This window comes from Choloepus didactylus, chromosome 12 (assembly GCF_015220235.1).
Source record: "Choloepus didactylus isolate mChoDid1 chromosome 12, mChoDid1.pri, whole genome shotgun sequence".
Taxonomy (NCBI): Eukaryota; Metazoa; Chordata; class Mammalia; order Pilosa; family Megalonychidae; genus Choloepus; species Choloepus didactylus.
This window is the reverse complement of record NC_051318.1, coordinates 60420170-60427073: the sequence shown is the minus strand read 5'-3', so window position 1 is coordinate 60427073 and position 6904 is coordinate 60420170. Positions and strand designations below refer to the sequence as shown.

The window sequence follows — 6904 nt, the reverse complement described above, 5'->3', positions numbered from 1 at the left end:
TTGTAACAAAGGAAATATACCAAAGCTAATTGTCTATAAGAGGGGGATATTAGGGAGGGGTATGGTATTCTTGGTGGTGGTGATGGTGTCTGAACTTTTTAATGTATTGCATTTTTACTTTTTCTTTTTTTTTTGTCATTTTCTTTTTTTTTTTTTTCTCCTCTTCCTCTTTTTTTGTGGAAGAAATGGAAATGTCTGCATATAGACTGTGGCAGTGAATACATAACTATGTGATTATACCAGGAACCACTGATTGTTTACTTAGGATTGAATGGTTAAGAAATAAACAGAGGGATACAAGTGCTTGGGAAAATATGGAGAGGGATGTACCTAATCACTGCTGGTGGGGTAGTAGAATGCTGCAGCCCATCTGGAAGACAGTATGATAGTTCCACAGGAAGCTAAGTATGAAGCTGCCACATGGTCCAGCAACATCATTATTAGGTACATACTTGGAAGAACTGAGAGCAGGGACCTGAATGGACACTTGCATACTGGTGTTCAGGGAAGCAGTATTCATGAATGGCAAATGGATGGAGGTGGCCTAAGGGTACATCAACTGATGAATGGAATGGTGAAATATGGTGTATACAGACAATGGAATATTGAGCAGCTGCAAGAAGAAATGAAATTGTGATGCATACAACTAGGTAAATGGACCTTGAGGACAATATGTTGCATGAAATAAGCCAGAAATGAAAAGACAGACATTATAGTGCCTAGGTAATATGGACTAACTATAATGTGCAAATACTGAGAATTGAATCAGAAAGCATAGGTTATCGGGGCAGTAGGGTGGGGGAGGGGCTAATTGTAATGGTTCCTAGATTGTAAGCTCTTATGGCAATTACCTCTGGTCATGAGTTGTAATGGTTATTTCTAGATTGGAGATGCTGAGCTCTTGTGTATAACCTGGTAGGTCCCTAGAATGTCGGGTATCTATATGACACCTTAGTCTCAGAGCTAGAGTTTGGTAGCTATGAGTGTCAACATTACCCCATACAGCAAAGGTTAAAAGAAGCTGTAAAAGAGATCAGACTTCAATTAGAGATATGAATGAAATGGCCTTGGTTAGGACTATGTTAAACCAGATTAAAGGGAAAAGGATGATATTGACTGTGTTTTAAAACTTCAACTTCAGTGTGAGACCAAAGGTAGTAATGTTTATTTGGTGGAAAATCCTTTATTTCTGTAGCAATATAATTTAACTTGTATGGTCAGTTTATTCAAACACCATAATTACATGAGCCTTGAATAGGGAGTGAAATCTGGTTGGTTTGTACAGGTTAGTGTGAAGTCTGATACATCCCAGAGTAATTTGGGCACAGGATAAAATAGTATATGAAAAGCTCCCTTGCGGGACTGGGGGAAAATGTGGAATATTATACTTCCCCAGCTGGGGAATTCCTGATATCCTCACAAGCATCAGGAACTACCAATTTAATAGGCCAAGCCCTCGATCTTGGGGCTTGCCCTTATGAAACTATTCCTGCAAAGGAGAAGCTAAGCCTACCTATAATTATTGAAGGTCACCCCCAGAGAAGCTCTTTTCATGCTCAGATGTGGCCTCTCTCTCTAAGTTAACTCTGCAGTACACTCACTGCCCTCCCCACTATGTGGGATGACTCCCAAGAGTGTAAATCTCCCTGGCAATGTGGGGCATGACTCCCAGAGATGAGCCTGGACCCAGAATCATGGGACTGAGAAAGCCTTCTTGTCCAAAAGGGGGAAGGCAAATGAAACAAAATGAAGTTTCAGTGGCTGAAAGATCTCAAATAGAGTCAAGAGGTTATTCTGGAGGTTATTCTTATGCATTATATAGATATCCCTTTGTAGTTTTTTTTGTATTGGAGAAGTTAGAAGGAAATACCTGAAACTGCTGAACTGCAACCTAATAGCCTTGATTCTTGAAGATGAATGTAACTATATAGCTTATAGTGACTATGTGATTGTGAAAACCTTGTGGCTCACACTTCTTTTATCCAGTGGTATGGACAGATGAGTAGAAAAACGGTGACATAAAAGTAAAATGAATAACGGGAGATGGCGGCATGGGTTGTTCTGGGTGTTCTTTTTAACTTTTATTTTTATTCTTTTTTTTTTTGGAGTAATGAAAATGTTCAAAAATTGATTGTGGTGACGAAGGCACAACTATATCATGATCGTGTGAACAACTTTGTACACTTTGGATGACTGTATGGTATATGACTACATCTCAATAACACTGCAAGGAAAAAATGATATTGAAAAAATGTATCATGTTTTGGAAATATTAATATTCAAATCCATTTCAGAATAGGAATTGGAAGTAATTAATAACTTCCTTATAAATAAGTTGAAGTCCTTTATTTCCTACAAATCATGTTCCTAGGAATATGGACATAGTAATTAAAATTCAGAAATGTTTAAAAACCTTAAGTAACAGTTACTGAAGGTAAAATTATAAAAAATAGTCCCTCTTATCTTAGTAATGAGTTTTGTATTAGGAAAAGACTTAGTATGATAAACAAATAAGTGAAATACCCACTTTTTGATGATCCTCTGCAATCATAATATTTAAAAATATTACTTTCCTCTATATAATTCTACTACATAATTGCTATTTTTCTGAATTTCCAAAATGTATATGTAATTACTTTCATATTCACCTGCAAAGAAAAGTTTAATTTACCATTGCAAACACTGATTTATTAAATGACAAAGTAGAAGTCATGCTTTATAAGTCAGCATTAAATTTCTCATAGAGAAATCAAGAAAAAAATTCCTATCATAGATAGTTGTCAACAGTCTTTGTGAAGTCTTCCAACCATTACTTTCTTAAAGAAATTGGGTTAACTGGGAGCCACATTTACAGATGATGCCAATGCTTCTTCTCTCTTTCTCTGAATTTCTTCAGGAGAATACTGTCTATTTTTCTCCTCTTTCTCTTTTGAAGCTTGTTTCAAAGATTCAGAAAGTCTCGTCAAAGACTGTTGTCAAACAGCCTCCCCAAGTACTGGGTTCACAGATGCAGTTTTATTTTCCCCTAAACCCTGTGTAATTTTAGTATCAGATACACTTCCTGTTATACAGTTTTTACTAAATTGAAAAAGAGTCAGAGAATTCTTCATCTTTGTGAATGTATACTTTGAAAAATTAACGTTGTTGTGATTACTCTGAGCTTCTTCTATCATCCTAGGAAATACATACTGAGTACTCATTTTTTCCCTTATAATTGGTAATTCTTGTACTCCTATGGCCTGAACTCACATTCAGACTTGAACTTCCTGCAAGAACAGACTCGGAACTATTCACTTTTATTGGAACACCAGTGTTATTCCAGGAGGCATGCAGATCAGTTATATGACAATTTGACTTCTTAGAGTACATAGTCAAATTTGTCTAACACCTAACATACTTGGGGAATTTCCACAAATTTCCCTTTTTTCCTTCTTCATTGATATATCTATTTGTGGGCTATTTGTTAAGAAAGATGTTTTCAGTGTAACGCCATCCAGATGCAAATGCTTTGATTGCACCAATTGCCTTCCTTGTTTGATCGTAATAAACATGTTTTTAGCACCATGTTTGGAACTATTATTGATCTCAAATATACTTTCTGATGTTTTCTCATCCTTCTTTGTATGTGTGTGTGTGTGTGTGTGTGTGTGTGTGTGTGTGTAAAGGCATTTTCTAATGATCTGATATTCTTTTTTTTAATAAACAATTTTTTATTGAGATTGTTCACATACCATAGAACTATCCAAAGTTCCAAAGTACACAATCAATGGTCCATGGTACCATCAGACAGCTCAGCATCCATCATCATAATTTTTTTTCAATTTTTAGAACAATTTCATTACTTCTGGAAAGAAATAAAGACAAAAAAAGGAAACTCCAATCCTCCCATACCCCTAACCACTCCCCCTCCATTACTGATTCATAGTTTTGGTATCGTACGTTTGTTACTGTTGATGAAAGAATGTTAAAATACTACTAACTGTAGTATATACTTTGCAATAGGTATATATATTTTTTCCTATATGCCCCTCTATTGTTAACTTCTAGTTATAGTGTCATACATTTGTTCTAGTTCATGAGAGGGGATTCTAATATTTGTACAGTTAATCACGGACATTGTCCACCACAAGATTCACTATTTTATACATTCCCATATTTTAACCTCCAACTTCCCTTCTGGTGACATACGTGACTCTGAGCTTACCCCTTACACCATCTTCACACACCTTTCAGCACTGTTATTCTCACAACATGCTACCATCATCTCTGTCCATTTCCAAACATTTAAGTTCACCCTAGTTGAATATTCTGCTCATAATAAGCAACTGCTCCCCATTCTTTAGCCTCATTCTATATCCTGGTAATGTATATTTCATGTCTATGAGTTTACATATTATAATTAGTTCATATCAGTGAGACCCTGCAATATTTGTCCTTATGTGTCTGTCTTATTTCACTCAATATAGTACCCTCAAGGTTTCTTCATCAACCCATTTTTTTAAGATGGTTTTGTTCACACACCATACATTCCATCTTAAGTAAACAATTATTGGTTCCCTGTATAGTCACTTATTTATGTATTCAGCACCATCGCCACTATCTGTATAAGGACATCTCCATTTCTTCCACAAACAAGGAAGAAGAGTCAAAGAAGGTAGAGAGAAAAAAGAAAAAGAAAAAAGAGAGGAAAAAAAAACATGACAGCTAGAAAGCAACAAAAGGAAAGACAGCATTAAACTGAAGTAGAATAAAGAGTCAGACAACATCACCAATGCCAAGAGTCCCATACGTTCCCCTATGTCCCACCCACCTCCATATGCATTTAGCTTTGGTATATTGCCTTGGTTATACTAAAGGAAGCATAATACAATGTTTGTTAATTATAGTCTCTAGTTTGCATTGATTGTATTTTCCCCCCAATCCCACCCTATTTTTAACACCTTGCAATGTTGACATTCATTTGTTCTACCTCATGTAAAAACATATTTGTACCTTTTGTTACAATCGTTGAGCACCCTAGGTTTCACTGAGTTACACAGTCCCAGTCTTTTTCGTCTTTCGTTCTGGTTTCCCACATGCTCCTAACCTTCCTCTTTCAACCGTACTCACAGTCATCTTTGTTCAGTGTACTTACATTGCTGTGCTACTATCTCCCAAAATTGTTTTCCAAACCTCTCACTCCTGTCTTTTCCTTTCTGTCTGCAGTGCTTGCTTTAGTGTTTCCTGTAGAGCAGGTATCTTGTTCACAAACTCTGTCATTGTCTGTTTGTCAGAGAATATTTTAACCTCCCCCTCATATTTGAAGGACAGCTTTGCAGGACATAGGTTTCTTGGTTGGTGGTTTTTTTCTTAAAATATCTTAAATATATCACCCCACTTCCTTCTTGCCTCCATGGTTTCTATTGAGAAATCAGCACATAGTCTTATCAAGCTTCCTTTGTATGCAATGGGTTGCTTTTCTCTTTCTGCTTTCAGGATTCTCTCTGTCTTTGACATTTGCTAATCTGATTATTAAGTGTCTTGGCGTAGGCCTATTCAGATCTATTCTGTTTGGGGTATGCTGTGCTTCTTGGATCCATAATTTTATGTCTTTCATAAGAGATGGGAAATTTTCATTGATTATTTCCTCTATTATTGCTTCTGCCCCTTTTCCCTTCTCTTCTCCTTCTGGGACACCAATGACATGTACATTCCTACATTTTGTTTTGTCCTTAAGTTCCCAGAGATGTTGCTCATATTTTCCCATTCTTACCTCTATCTGTTATTTTGTGTGTAGGCTTTCAGGTATCTTGTTCTCCAGTTCCTGAGTGTTTTCTTCTGCCTCTTGAGATCTGTTGTATGTTTCCATTGTGTCTTTCATCTCTTGTGTTGTGCATCTCATTTCCATAGATTCTGCCAGTTGTTTTTTCAAACTTTAAACTTCTACCTTATGTTTGTCCAGTGTTTTCATTATATGCTTCATCTCTTTTGCCATATTTTCCCTAAACTTTTTGAATTGATTTAGTATTAGCTGTTTAAATTCCTGTATCTCAGTTGAAGTATAAGTTTGTTCCTCTGATTGGGCCATAACTTTGTTTTTCTTAGTGTAGGTTGTAGTTTTCTGTTGTCTAGGCATCTGGTTTCCTTGGTTATCCCAATCAGGTTTTCCCAGCCCAGAATGGGCTCAGGTCTTGGAAGGAGGGAATAGTATCTGGTTTCCCTGAGGGTGTCTTAGAAGATCGGTACAAACTGTGAGGCCTCAAGTCACTGTGCTTTTCCACCCAGAAGGTGGTGCCTGTCAAACTGTACCTCCAGACTTGTGTAAGGAGGTGTGGCACATGGCTGCTTTCCCCCTGTTTCTGAATTGAAGGTGGGTAGTAGAGCTTGGCACCCCCTTCATCCTCTTACGGAAAATACACCCCCTAAGGAAAGGTCATTTACATTTGAATAGACTCTCTGCCTGTGCTATCTCCACCCTTGTCTGGGTCAGAGCAATGGGAACTGAAAATGGCTGAGGCTTTCTCCACTGAGCTGAAAAAGGGACAGAAAGCCCCATGGCCACCCTCCAGCTCTCCAAGTTCAGTCGTCACCAAAATCCTCTGTCTGCTTGTTTGGGATTCGTATCTTGTATTGAGCAGTCCATGTTTGTTAATTAAAACCCCAGTTGGAGCTAAGCTGAGCTATATTCACTTGTTCAGAGAGTGCTGCTCTCTAGCACTGTGAGGCATTGCAGTTTGGACCATGGGAGGAGGGGGCTCCCAGCTTGGAACCGCAGTTTTTAGTTACAGATTTTATGATGCGATCTTGGGCATTCCTCCCAATTCAGGTTGGTATATGATGAGTGGACAGTCACGTTTGTCCCCCTGCAGTTATTCTGGATTATTTACTAGTTGTTCCTGGTTGTTTATTAGTTGTTCCAGGGGGA

General features: G+C 37.6%; 1 pseudogene; it reads right to left on the bottom strand.

Moving 5' to 3' along the window:
• Positions 1-2831: 2831 nt before the first annotated feature.
• LOC119506859 overlaps positions 2832-6904 on the bottom strand; it is a 44424-nt pseudogene continuing 40351 nt past the window's right edge.